This window comes from Schistocerca serialis, chromosome 6 (assembly GCF_023864345.2).
Source record: "Schistocerca serialis cubense isolate TAMUIC-IGC-003099 chromosome 6, iqSchSeri2.2, whole genome shotgun sequence".
Classification (NCBI taxonomy): Eukaryota; Metazoa; Arthropoda; class Insecta; order Orthoptera; family Acrididae; genus Schistocerca; species Schistocerca serialis.
Window position 1 is genome coordinate 100,764,636 of NC_064643.1, and position 14,515 is coordinate 100,779,150.

Here is a 14,515-nt window from a genome sequence, read left to right on the forward strand (position 1 = left end):
TAAGTCCCAGTGGGCCTGTGTAACAAACTGGCAATGACAGCTGAGCCCATGAAGTTCTGCTGCCCAAGCTCTGTGTGACTGTTGTGGTCACTTTTGACAATGGTAGAACTCAATGCAAGCAGCAATGCATGACCGCATTTGCATTGATAATAAGAGAGCAGCTGGTAGGTTTCTGAAGGGGAGCTAGCTGACACAAGGGGTGATAACATAAGGAGAAATTCACGACAAAAATAAAGCCTCACACAAGTTGGGGAGGTGACTCCAAAAGCTTGAAAATGTTGCCAGAGGCATCTTTCATATGAGCTCTCATCTTCCACAGAATTGTCATATGGAGGAAATGGTGGGGGTTGCATCAACAGTGGTGGAACCTGGTGTGCTAACATGCTGCCAGATTGTTTAGTGCCATGGAGAGAGTGTGGTCTGTGAGAGCTTGCTGTTATCCAACAAGAGATTGAAGAGCTTCTTCCACTGACACAGTGGCTGCAAATTGCACCGAAGAAATGAAACACTCAGAGTAGAATCCCATCCTTGTTACCAAGTATGTTTTATCATTGTACAGACACAATATCAGAAGTAACACCAACCATGCAAGCATATGAAGAGATCGACAGTAACATTGAATGAAGTATAAAAGAGTACAAAGTCTCATCACTATAGAAGACATCAAAATACAACCTCATGGGTGAGCAATCAATTAGCAAGTAAATGTAAGTGAGGCTGAGGGCCTGGTGTGCTAGGCATATATTGGGCTGTTGTGCACATGGCACAGCGCTTGCTGCACCATCTGTCCAGGTTGTGAGGTGACCTCTCTAGTCTGGCCATGAAGGCATTAGTATTGTGTGCTGTTTGATTACACATGCTCATGCTATTGGGTTACAACAATAACCAACTGTGAAATATGGATGCTTATGTTAGCTTCATTACTTTTAAGACTGGCGTGACATAAGAATACTACAAAGTGCCAAACAATGATACATATTACATATCCCAATTTTCTGTAGAGTCATCATATGGAGAAACAGTTAGGGTTGTGCCAATGGCGATGGACCTGGCACATCAACGAGTCTGCCAAATTGTTTAGCACCATGGGGAGAGCCTGCTGCTGGTCAGTGAGAGCTTGTTGTTTTTCAATAAGATATTGAAGAATTTCTTTCATTGACATGTTGGCTATATATCACGTGGAGTAGAATCTGGCACTCGTTGCCAAGTATCTTGTGCTTGCTGCACCGTCTCAGCAGGATGTGAGGTGCCGGCTGTGGAGGCACTTGTATCGTATGCAGTTTGATTATGCACGCTCACACTGTAGGGTTACAACACTTGCCATATAAAAAATGAGTGATCAGGTTTTTACGGTGATGTGGAAATTCAAGTGTTCTTAATAAACAAAGCAAATTCTTTGTGAAACTTTTTTCTGTTCATACCTTTATCCTAGTACATTAAGCCAACAATCTTTAAGTGAAATATCCAGTTGATCATTTCTATATTAACTGGACTATGTGAATTTTGTGAATTTTTATGTCTTTGCTTCTTTTCATAACAAATGTCCAACATCCATTGAAGTCCTGTATAAACACGGTAGTACATTATTGTTAGTATTCTGTAGATCCACACACTATACTGCAATCTCTATAATGGGATTTTTGTATATGTATTACTCAGGTGCAAAAATGCACTGAGTAAAAAATAGCAAACTGTTGAACTGGGATTGTTTTACACGTTAAAGTATTTCCTGAGATTTTCCTTGTCTAGTTTTCCAAATTCAGCTAGGTTTGTAAGGACCCTGAGCATAAGGTATACGCATTTGTAACGTGACTGACAGACTGAAAGTACTGCTAAAGAATGATGATTTTGCTATGAGGGATTCTCCTGCACACATTGCTTTCTTAATCAGTTGTTTTGCAACATTACAAACAATATTTCAGACCCAAAAATCTGGTAGAAGTGACAAGAAATATTAGCTAGGAAAACATATATATATTAGGAGCCCAGAACGATTAAAATTATTTTGGGTTTAATTTTTTTTTTTTTTAGTGTAAGATTGCTGAAGTATGAGAGTTGCAAAATCTGCAAATAAAGCAGTGCAAGACATATGCATCCTAGTTTCTTTTGCCTGCCCATTACAAAATTGGATTTAGAATCAAAATATTTTCTTCAACATGCTGGAACCATGTTATAAAAAGATAAGTTGAGAAAACCTGTATTGGATAATAGACAAATGCCTGCCAAATGTTTTGTTGCATATACAAGGCCTGTTCAAAAAATTCCAGAAGTTTCTTAATTTTGTGACAATAGTGCATTGGAGGGAAATGTGGCTGGCATCTCTACACGTGCCTGTGCTTAATGTATAGGTACCAGAAGTTTCATTGTTGTATGCCTGATAGTGATTGTTCAGTGCTGTATTAAGCAGAACTTTGTCACACAGTTTGTGAATTTCGAGATGTCGGAGTTAGAGGAGAAAAGCGTTTGCATTAAATTTTGCGTGAAACTCATGAAAACCTTTACAGACTCACACCAGATGATGCAGGAAGCCTATGATGATGAGTGCTTAAGACATACTCGGTGTTACGAATGGATCACATGGTTTGAAAAAGGGTGATCGGAAGTAAAAGATGACCCTCGTTCAGAATGCCCTTCAACATCTACCGATGACACTCATGTCAGGAATGTCAAAGTAATTGTGCATGCCAGTCGAAGGCTGGCTGTCTAAGAGATTGCAGAAGAATATAACATTTCAGTTGGATCATATCATGAAATCCTGACACAGCATCTCGAAATACATCATGTTGCCGCCAAGTTTATCCCACAGCCCATGAGTCAAGGCCAGAAAGATCTTCGCCTCACAATCAGTAAAGAGCTTTTGATCATGCAGATGAGAACAAGATGTTCCTTAAGAGAATATCAGATGATAGGATGTGGGTGTATGGTTGTGACGTTAAGACCAAGGTTCATTCTTCACAATTGATTGGGAAAGGTTCTCCAAGACCAAGAAAGCTCATAAGGTCTAGTCAAATATCAAAGCCCTGCTGATAGTTTGCTTTGATTTTGAAGCATTAGTTCATCATGAATTCATGGCACAAGGACAAACTGTTAATCAAAGGTGCTATCAGGACATGTTGCGACACCTGTGGGAAAATGCGGGAAGGAAATGGCCTGAAATGTGGCGAGACAATTCGTGGCTCTTGCATCACAGTAACACACCCCACATTCACCCCTGTTGGCGCATGACTGTTGCACAAAATACGAAATAATTTTGTTGCCTCATCCTCTATACTCTCCAGACCTGGCACCTGTGGACATTTTTTTTTAATTTCCAAAGCTGAAAATCCCATTGAAAGGACAAAGATTTGCAACATAGACAAGATTTTTAAAAAATTCACAGATGGGACTTCACATGATCCAGCAAGAGGTGTACCAAGACTGCTTCCAGAAGTGGACACGGTGTTGGGAGTGGTGTACCAATTGTGGAGAGTATTTCAAAGGAGACCACGTCCAATAGGTAAAAGGTAAGCAAAGAAAAATTTTGTGGACAAAGTTCCAGAGCTTTTGAACAGACCTTGCACATATGTTGTACACAGGAGCTTTGTGTGAATATATCTTGTATTTAAACAATGAAACACAAAATTAGGGATGGCTTCTGATATACATTAGTACTGGCCTTCAACATATATCATAGAAGCATTTCCAGTTTCTGGAGAAAATTATCTTATACTTTGAAAAGCAGTCTAAATACAGGATATTAATTTTTGGAGACATAAATGTTGATTTAATACTAAAGTCACCCAAGCAATTTCATTTTCTTAATGTGGTATGATATAATGATTTTAGTGCATTTATAATTTAAATATACAATTTTCTTGTCTTGATAATGTAATCATCAATGTTCAGAAAAATTAGTAGAAACTTGAGTTATTCTGTATGTATAATACCATATCACTAGACTGTGATAGTGGACTGTCTCCCAGAAATATAGGTTTTGGTGACAGACTGACTTGCAGTGTATCTCAGAATCTAGGTTTGTTTGGTAGGCAACAGATTGGTTGTTAGTGCAACATGGCCCCATTACTTAATTTTTGTGCATAAAGCTTTACAGTCAAAGTTAAAAATTAAAATACGTATACAATACTGCAACAAAATAAAGTATATTAGTCTTCTGTGTGATGAGAACATTTAGAATAAGGATGACAAAATAGAATCACAACCTCAAAAATTCTTATCTTGAGGATGAATTTCCATTATTTATCAGTGCACTCAGAGATGTTAAAAACCTGTTGTCTTACAGCCATAAATAAGAAATAAAACAGCTTCTAGGAAATATGACTTCTCACATTTGTGCATATATGGTTCACACCTGATTTGTAGAGGCATAGAATTCTGGTCAATATTTCTCTTGAAAAATCAAGAACTTGTGGTTCAGAAAAAGTAAACCACATAATATTAAAAGTAAATACAGGGCAGAAATCAGATACACCAAGTGCGAAGTGAATGATGAGTACATCAATAGTTATCAAAACAATGCAAAGCTGCCTGAAATGTGATAAAAAAACTGAGCAGAAGTAAGAATAGTTAAATTTATGATACAGTTAATATTGTCACAAATGAAAAAATCTAATTTGGCAACATTCAGAACTCAAATAATGCTAACAACTTACTGAAACATTTTGAACTCATTGTTCTTGCCCTTAAATGCAAAAAGGTTGAAGTAAATTACCATGGAAGTAGCAAAATTAAGTCACTCAGAATTGGAGGACATTTATGGTCTCTCCAATGTTGCAATTAAGAAAAGTTATTGATATAATAGCACACCAAGTATGTTCTCTGGTAAGCAGATATTTAGTAGTGTTTGTACCTGTCATCTTTAAACATTATAGTTACACATCTACTCAAAAATGGTAACAGTATCTCATGTACTCATCCTTTCAAAAGTACTTAAGTGCTGCATATAGCTGCTAATCTGTGAACATCTAGCCGGCCGAAGTGGCCGTGCGGTTAAAGGCGCTGCAGTCTGGAACCGCAAGACCGCTACGGTCGCAGGTTCGAATCCTGCCTCGGGCATGGATGTTTGTGATGTCCTTAGGTTAGTTAGGTTTAACTAGTTCTAAGTTCTAGGGGACTAATGACCTCAGCAGTTGAGTCCCATAGTGCTCAGAGCCATTTTTGTGAACAAGTAACATTCTCAGTTATTCATAGGATGGTTTAAGGTCTTGTTTATCAAAAGTAAAAGCAATTGAAGACACTGTATCATTTGTATTACACTCATTTCACCAACAATTACCTGTTAATGCTAAGCTGGTGGATCTCAGAAAGGCATCTGACTCAGTCAGTCACACGATTCTGACAAAGAAACATCTCTTTGATCAGCTAATACCTGATTGGTCAGAAAAAAATGCTACAGTTCAATAATAAAACAAATGCTTTGCATGTTTAGATTTTTACTATCAATAATCTATGTAAAAAGTATTATGTTGTGCAAATCCATACTATATTCAGATAACACCACATTTGTTACAATTTGACAGGCTTGGCAGCATTAAAGCATGAGAATAAAAATAACCTCAGTGCATCCAGTTCATAGTTTAGAATGAGTGGACTGTATCTTAATCATGAAAAACTGTAGATATTCTCTTTAGTTTACTAAAGATGGCAGTGATTGTGCATCTGCTAAACTTCTTAGGATTTATCTTGACTCAAAGTGAACCTGGAAAACTCGTTTGGAACATCTGTGTACAAAGTGAGCAAGTACTGTTACAGAGGAATTCCTCTCAATTCAGATGAATTTGTTGGGTCAAAACGAACATGGTGATTGCTGTATGCATAATGGTGGTTGTTTCTCCATTTTGACTAATGGTTCACAATATAGGCACTTGGTGTCAGATGTGAGGCTCTGCTGTGACTGTCAGTGGCCTTGTGGTGGTCCGTATGATAAGGGGTATTGTAGACAATATTTCAAAAATCTGAAAATAACAATAGTTACATCCCTCTATTCTAAACTGCCTGAGACACACAAAGGAAAGCCAATAGAACCAAAGACTCTGACAGTTTGTTTCTTGACATGATGCACCAAAAACAGTAGATTGATATCACAGTTACAAGGCTTTAAAAAAACACAAGCCAGTTGCAAACACTTGGGTTTACAATTACCAGTATGCAACAATCTGACAGCACAAATTGGAAAAAAACACATTTTGGAGTTCCTAATACAACTTAGTAGAGGCACACACATACGCTCTTTGAATCATTGTGAATCTTCTAGAGAAATAAATCAGTAAGTTGACACATTTTTCATATTTTCATTCAATAATGTCATATGGAATAGTGTTATGGGGTAATTAATGTTTAAAAAAGAATGTCTTTGTTGCTCAAAAACATATAAGAATAAAATGTTGTGCTTCCCAACTATCCTCTCATAGACCTGTGTTGAAGGAGTTGGGCATTTTGACTAATGGAACTCACAGTATATTTAACACCTCATGAAGATTCTTGAAAATAATCCACTGCAGTTCAAAAGGAACAATGATGTATGTAATTACAATATCAGAAGAAGAAAACAACATTCATCATTCCACATTGAGGTTGTATTGGCACATAAAGGAATGTTCAATGCTGTCATCAATTTTTGAAATTGCTTATCCAATAATATAAAATGTCTGACAGACAGCAAAATTAAATTTTAAAGCTAACTGAAAAAGTTTTTCCTTGACGACTCCTCCTATTCTGTGGAACAATTTTTTTTTTTTTGTTATGTGTAAAAGGTGGTAGAGGGCAAGGTACTACTAATCAACATCTGTATTAAAAAATGTAAAATAAAAAAAAACTTCTAAATTTTCAGCATGCAGCAATATTTACATGTGAATGTGTAGTGTGAATATAAAGTGATTTGTTCCACATTATTGCAATTAATAATACATGTAATCCATGGAATATGAAACTAACTAACTACAGACAGTGAGTGTGGCCTCAGTTGACGGAGACTGCAGTCATGTGTGTGTGAGTTGCATTTGTTGCATGTGAGTTGTGTGAGTGTGTATGTGTGTATTTGTCATCTAATATTAAGGAAGGCCTTACTGGCCGAAAGATATATTTGTGACAGTCTTTTTGGTGTGCCTATCTGCGACTCAGTCAACATCTCCACTATATGGTGAGTAGCAACTTTCCTTTTCACAATATTGTTACATTCCATCCTGGATTTTCCATTGTCTGATTAGCTACACGAAGACTATATAAGTACAATAGTGTAATAATGAGGATAAGACTGGTGGTTGGCTAGGACCTTGCTGGAGGAAATATGCTGGCATTTGCCTGAGATGATTTAGGAAATCCACAGTAAACCTAAATCATAATAGCCGGACAGAGCAAACTTCACCATCCAGAATATGAAGTAAATGTCTTAACAGCCACACTGTGTCATTCGGATGGTTCCTCTTATACAATGTTCCTTTTATCATACACAATTTACAGCAAATACAACACAGAATTTTGCATTGCACCACTATGGATGCCTGCTGGTGACTCCTGGACCATGAACATTGTATCTTACCACATCTTCCTCATAACATGATCACAAAATGATAAGGGTCAATTGAACCTACCAATCCAGCCTACAGATCAGTCTGTCACCATATTCAAGGCTTATCGCACTTCAACTTTTTTTCTTAACACATGTCAATTATACACAGATGAAATGCCCTACAGTACTTTATCAACTATTGACAAAGTATTCTAGCTATTTACAAGGCTTTGGCCAACAGACACAGTCATCTAATGATCCTGGCTTTTGTGTCATCTTGTTGTTACTGTAGGCTTGTACCATGGGGAGCCAGGAGAGGATGTTGTATGGTGGCCAGTATCCTCTTTTGTAATGCAACTGCATGCATGCATTAACTAGGTTTTTTTATTAACGTAAACAGAGAGCTACTTATCTTGAGCTAGTCCATGTGGTACAAGCTCTTCTGTAATAGCCCACATTAACCTCACTGCTGGTGAAGTACACCTCCTACAATGGACACTACTCTGGTTGCTATTTGCTGCCTGAGACAGAGACTCTGATTGTGACTGTCTGTGACTGCAAGTGACTGACTGTTACTGACTGGGCCTGCATCTGCGACTGACTGGGCCCTCCGGTCGATGGCGGCAATCTAAATAGGGCGGTTGAGAGGGCATTTGTGACGTGTTTCTTGTGAGTTTGTCTTTGGCCTCTCTGGTGTACTCCCAACCATACCGTGCCATCTGGCCTATGAGGCAACAGGAACATCCTCTAGAAAACTGCTGCCAGGGCACACATCCAGGCCTGAGGACATGTCCCTGTGTGATGACGGCAACGGTGATGGCGGGTCCACGTCCAGGGATTGAGCGGGTAAGGTGGGGGTGAGGGCATATCATCTATCCACTCGTCCTGGTGGCTGCGAAGGCCGCATGGTCCCGGGAGGTCATGAATGTGGGGGAAGAAAAGCACCAGAATCATGGGGCAAATGACGTGTGAATTTGGTTCTGATAGTGTAGCAGTGTCCCATGGCAGCGGCCATGCAGAAGTTCCACTAGTGATGGCTCGTCTCATGGGTGAGAGCGATAGGAAGCAAGAAAGAGTTGCAACGCCTGTTCCCATGTGTGAATGATGCAGAGATTGTCCATCTGTTGTTTGAAAGTGCATAAAAAGTGTTCTGCTTCTCCATTGGACTGAGGGTGAAACAGAGCACTTGTTAGATGATGAATGCCATTTCGTTCACAAAACTGTTCAAAATCACGTGAAGTGAACTGTGGTCCATTGTCCGGTACAAATACTTTTGGCAAGCCTTCTATGCAAAATATGGAGGACAATGCTTGAATGGTGCTATGTGATGTGTTAGAAGCCATAGGCACCGCAAATGGAAAGTTGCTAAGAGAGTCTACCACTATGAGCCAACAAGTGTTCCAAAATGGTCCTGCGAAGTCAGTGTGCACTCGTTGCCATGGGGAGGCTGCAAAGGTTGTGGCAGAGCGGATTGGTCCTCCATGCATGCACAACACTGTGCCATGATCTGTTCAATGTGGCTGTCCATGTCCTGCCAAGTACAGTGGCGTCACGCTAACTGTTTAGTGCGAACAATTCCCCAATGTCCTCGGTGGAGCAATTGCAACACATACTCGTGCAACACTTTGGGAATAAGCACACACGATTGCCCACTGTCATTTTGGACTAGAATCACACCTTGTTGAACTGAAATGTTATGCTGATAAGCAAAGTATTGGCATACAACTGAGTTCTGGATACTGTTCAGTGAACAAAGCCAAGACGTGCAAATGTAATGTAACAAAATCTTGAGATCTGGATCTGCTTCCACGGCCAGTGCTATTTTTCTGTAGAGCAATGGAAAAGATTGCATAATTCAGAGTCCTGTGCATCAATTTTGGAACAAGCTGTGGCAGATGCATCAAAATCAGAGTCTGGGCCAATCGGAAGGCAAGGTAGGGCGTCTGCATTGCCATGCTTTGCCATAGGTCTGTACACAATTTCATAGTGATACTACAAAAGTAACAAAGCCCGTTGTTGCATATTTTGAGCAGTGCATGTAGGAACCGGTTTTGATGGATGAAAAGGATTGCAAAGGCTTGTGATCTGTCACTAAATAGAATTTGCGACCATCCAAATAGTGATGGAATTTGCTCACACCATACACAACAGCAAGAGCTTCTTTTTCAATTTGAGAATAATTGCACTGAGTTTGAGTGAGTAACTTTGAGGCAAAAACAACAGGTCTGTCTTGTGCACCGATTCTGTGTGAAACAACAGTGTCAATTCCATAAGAAGCAGCATTGACTTGCAAGACTACTGGCTTGGCAGGGTTAAAATGCACTAAACATCCGCAACTAAGCAAAGCATTATTGGGTTTTTGAAATGCATCTTGGAAGTCCTTGGTCCACACAAAAGGTACATTTCTGTGATGCAAGTGATGCAATGGAGCCGCGATTTGAGTGGCATTCGGTATAAACCGAATATAGTATGTCATTTTGCCTAGTACTGATTGCAGCTCAGACACATTGTAAGAAACAGGCCATTCGCAGATTGCTAGCAAGTGAGATTGGAGGGGTTGCAGACCCCGACTGTTTATCACATGACCTAAGTACTGTAGTTCAGTTTGAAAAAAGTCACACGTTTTTGAGACAACACTTGAGTCCTGTTTCTGACAACACTCGAACAAGAGTAAGCAAATTGACAATGTGTTCCTCTTGTGTACGATCTGAGACAACAATACTGTTGATGTAGTTTGAACAAAATGGCACTTTTGCTGTCAACCATCCAAGTAACATTGAAAAATGGCAGGTGCGGTAGCACTGCCGAAGGGCAAATGCAAATACTTGAACAGTCCTAAGTGTGTATTTACAACAAACACTTTCTGTGATTCTTCATCCAATTGGATTTGCAAGTAGGCATCATGCAAATATGTCTTAGAAAAGTAATGTCCTTCTCCCAGCCTGTCCATAAGTTCCTCAGAATGAGGTAACGGATAAGTGTCAACTACTGCCTGTGGTTGATTGTAGGCATGAAGAATCAACACAAATGCGAATGTGAACAGAAGGCTTAGGCAACAAAACGAGAGGACTTGCCCATTGACTAGCATGAATGGGAGCAATTACACCATTATCTTGCAATTCTTTCAGTTCACTGGCTACTTTGTCTCTTAAAGTAATTGGAACAGGGCGGGCCCGAAAAAACTTAGGCTGTATGTTGTCCTTCAATGTAACATGCACTTCAAAGTTATTAGCTTTTCCCATTCCCTCTGAAAATAGTTCAGGAAATTCTTTAACCAAGCTAAAGACACTGTCTTTTGGTGCAGTTGTAGAGACTGACAGTAAGGCCAAAAAAATCAAAGGCATCTAAACCGAAAATGTTTCACTCTCTCTTGATTTCAACACAGTAAAATTCACTGTCCAAGTGTGAGATTTGCAAGCGGAAGGCAAACTACACTCTCCAAGCACTGGAATTTCCTGTCCGTTGTAAGTAGTGAGGTGCTTTCTAGATTTAGGAAAGTGTGGTGAGCCTAACTGTCCATATGTGGCACTATTAAAAAAGGTTACTGTGGCACCTGTGTCTAACTGAAAGTTCGCACAACAGCCAGAAAATCATAATGAGACAAACAGTTTGTTAGAACGTCGTTGCACAGCACTTAGGTGAGAAGGAAGCATAGCCTTAATCTTACTTTTGTCAAAACCTGTTGTAGGTTTGGAAAACACAATGTTCACTGCATACGCATGAGCATGTTTTTTCTGGAAGCAGGCAAAATTGGCGTTTTTGTGCCATTGCAAACGAACTTCTTGGACATGGCGTTTTTTTCCGTATGTGTAACATGTTCCGTTATGTCATGGGCAATCCTGTCTTTTATGGTGAGCAAAACATCTAGGGCAAGACTTCACTAAGTACACAGGTCTGTCTACGTGGCTGTCCACATTCCACGTGGTTCAGTGTACGCGTTCATTGTTGTGGCTGGTGGCTGCGTGAGGCGTCCATGAGCAAGGAGTGATTTGACCTGACAAATTGGGGCCTGGTCAAACTTATTGGCCACTATGGCACCCAAATAATATTACTCTAATATTTGCAATACTTGAGGAAATGATGGATCAGAGTACTTTAGGACCTGTTCCCATATTCTAAAATCGGGGACACTGAATGTCATTGCACCCCTAATCAATTAAATTCAAAAGTTGCCACAACTACATTTAAATTTACACTTCCTAGTCATGCCCGTTTGTTCTATGTACACTGATGGTATGTCTGTTCTGACCTGGCTGCAGCAACTTGAACTTGCTGGTCATAGTACTGAGTTAATACACCGATTACTTTGTCATAGCTGAGTTTGTTGGGAGATGCAGTTGGGAATAGTTTTTGTATTAACCTGAACACTGGGGACTCCAGAATCAAAATAAAGTACCTTACAGTACCTTGAACTTGATGAACTTCACAATGTGCTTGGAACAGTGTCTGGTATTTGAGCCATTCATCTTCAGGTCATTAAATTGCCAGAACATTGGTATGCTGGTCAGCGACACTTGTTGCTCTGGTCAAGTTATCTGTTGGGCAGCTGATGCAGCTTGTGCGGCCAGAAGATGTTGTACTATCATCTGTAAGGCAGCAATTTGTTGGTTCTGAAACTGAAAAGCTTGTGTTAGATCCATCACGTTGGCTGTCTGTGGCTGAGGTGCAGGGGCAGGAGGTGGAGGGGGCAGGGTAGCCATGGTTACACAAATATGTTATAGAGAAAAAAAAAACAAAAAAACAAGCAAAGCCTCTCAAAAGAGAAATTTAATTAGTTCTGCGGCTTCCCTTCTGGAATACATGCAAGAACATAACAACACATCAGCAAATAGAAATGAGCACCCCTGCAAGCAAAACACAAGAGAAGCAAGCAAAATCTGGACTGAATTATACTCATCACCAGTTTTGTGTTGTCCCGTTGTCACTGTACGCTTGTAAGACATTTGGACTATCTTAAGTTAAGTAGCTTTCTGTTCTGGTTAACTTAGAACCCTGTTAATATATGCCTGCAGTTGTGTTATAGAAAGAGTGTACCAGCCACCAAACAACATCCTCTCCTTGCTTCCCTTCAAAGAAGCCTACAGTGACAAGATGATGCAAAACTGGCCTAGTGTACTTTCATAACATGAGCAGAGTAGCTGACCATGTTGAGATATGCAGTATCTCGTGTACTTCATGCTGCACTATATTAAGTGAAATGAGTAGCTGTTTGTGGGTGGGCTATTATTTACCCTTGAAGCAAAACACATGCACTCACACAAACATGGCAAAATTTGAAATGAATGAATATGTTCCAAAATCTGTAGCATTTGTTCCGACATACATTTTCTCTTTTGTTTATAAGATTCTTCAAATTTCATAGTTCAATATTTTTTGCAAAGGAGAAGTGAGAGTGAGTGTCTGAAACAAATATGGCACTTAACCTACTTACTTATTTACTAAAAATTACATTAAAATATTCACTGTTGCCATTTTTAGTAGGAAACTGGATTAGTCCAATTACTAATTGCAGCTATGAACATCTGTCACCTGAAAAACCTCCCACTAACATATTCACTATGTTCTACACCATAAAACTCTTGGTTCAGGTGTTTGACTCAACATATTTAATTAGACTATCAAACATGATGGTATTTTACTGATACATATTCATTGGGCTGTTCATGCTGGGGAATTTTAGAAATTCTCAAGGCAAAATGGACAGTCAGATTGGTCTTAACAATTACTGACTCAATAATTTTGGGTATTACATCACTAGTAGTAATTAAACACAGCACTAGCTTTCATTCACTCTCAATACAGCACCACTGTTCCTTGTTTACAAGAGTAACAGTTAAAAAATATTTGTAATGCCTCCCAAACTGCTAAAAGCATTCTGCTCTCCACACTGCCTTCTGAGCTTCTTATCACTGATTTTTCAAAATTGTCACTTTCTGCATCACATAACCTTCTGCATGACGGTCCAGCTGTTTTCAAGTATTGTCACAAATTATGGAAAACTTATGGCACTGCATCTGGTTTCAGTTTGAGAGAACTTCTTACGGATGTCTATATTTCTCAATCAACTATAATCTGTTCCATTTTTACTATGCACTTTTCGTTAAAATGCTTTATGCATATTACAGGCTTTTTAAACTTTGAGAAGTCAGTGGGAATTTTCTTAGGCACTTTGCCTTTAGTTCTTCATCGCTGAGTATAGAAAATGTACTGACAGTTTCATTTTGTGATTTTTACAGCATTTTGGAACTTTCAATATCTGAAAAAGGATGTTCCATACTTCTGTTAAGTGTAAATACACAATTTATAGAAGCTTTTGTATATTTTTACTTAATTATACACTCATTTGTGACATAACCTTCAAGCATAATCTGAGAGATCCTTGAAAATACTCATTGATCATTAAGAAATTACAGGAACTACTTGTTCTAGTTGTTAATACATACTTACCATAAACAGAACTGAAGCTTTATAATCTTCACATTAGTAGCAGAAGACATCAATAAAACACTGCACTCCTCAATGCAAATGTTGTTCTGCTTCGTGGCACGTATACAAACTCATGTGATACCAGAACCCAGACATGTGAGTGATGTCACTTGTGTCAAGCTATGGACTAACATCACCTGATGGCACTAGTTAAAGACTCAGATGCCTTCCACCTGTTGTCATGAACATTAGCCAGTCAGTATCAGATACTGATGCACTGCTTCACTTTGTTAAGTCAAAGCCATTCCTTCTGCCACTGCCATGCCCTCTCCTATACCATGAGACAGAAAAAGGAACATACATATTGTTTACAGTATAATATCACAATAAAAATATGCAAGATCCTTTCATTTTTGATAAAGTTATGAAGCTTCCAGTTAGTTACTGTTCATGTATTGTGTGACAGAGGGTGGTCGATGGTATGATCTACCAATCCTGTATCATCACACAACCCCACAGCTAGCAACATGACACATGAATTCATACTAATTTACTTAATCATAGGGTCTAAGCTGGGAACTCCCT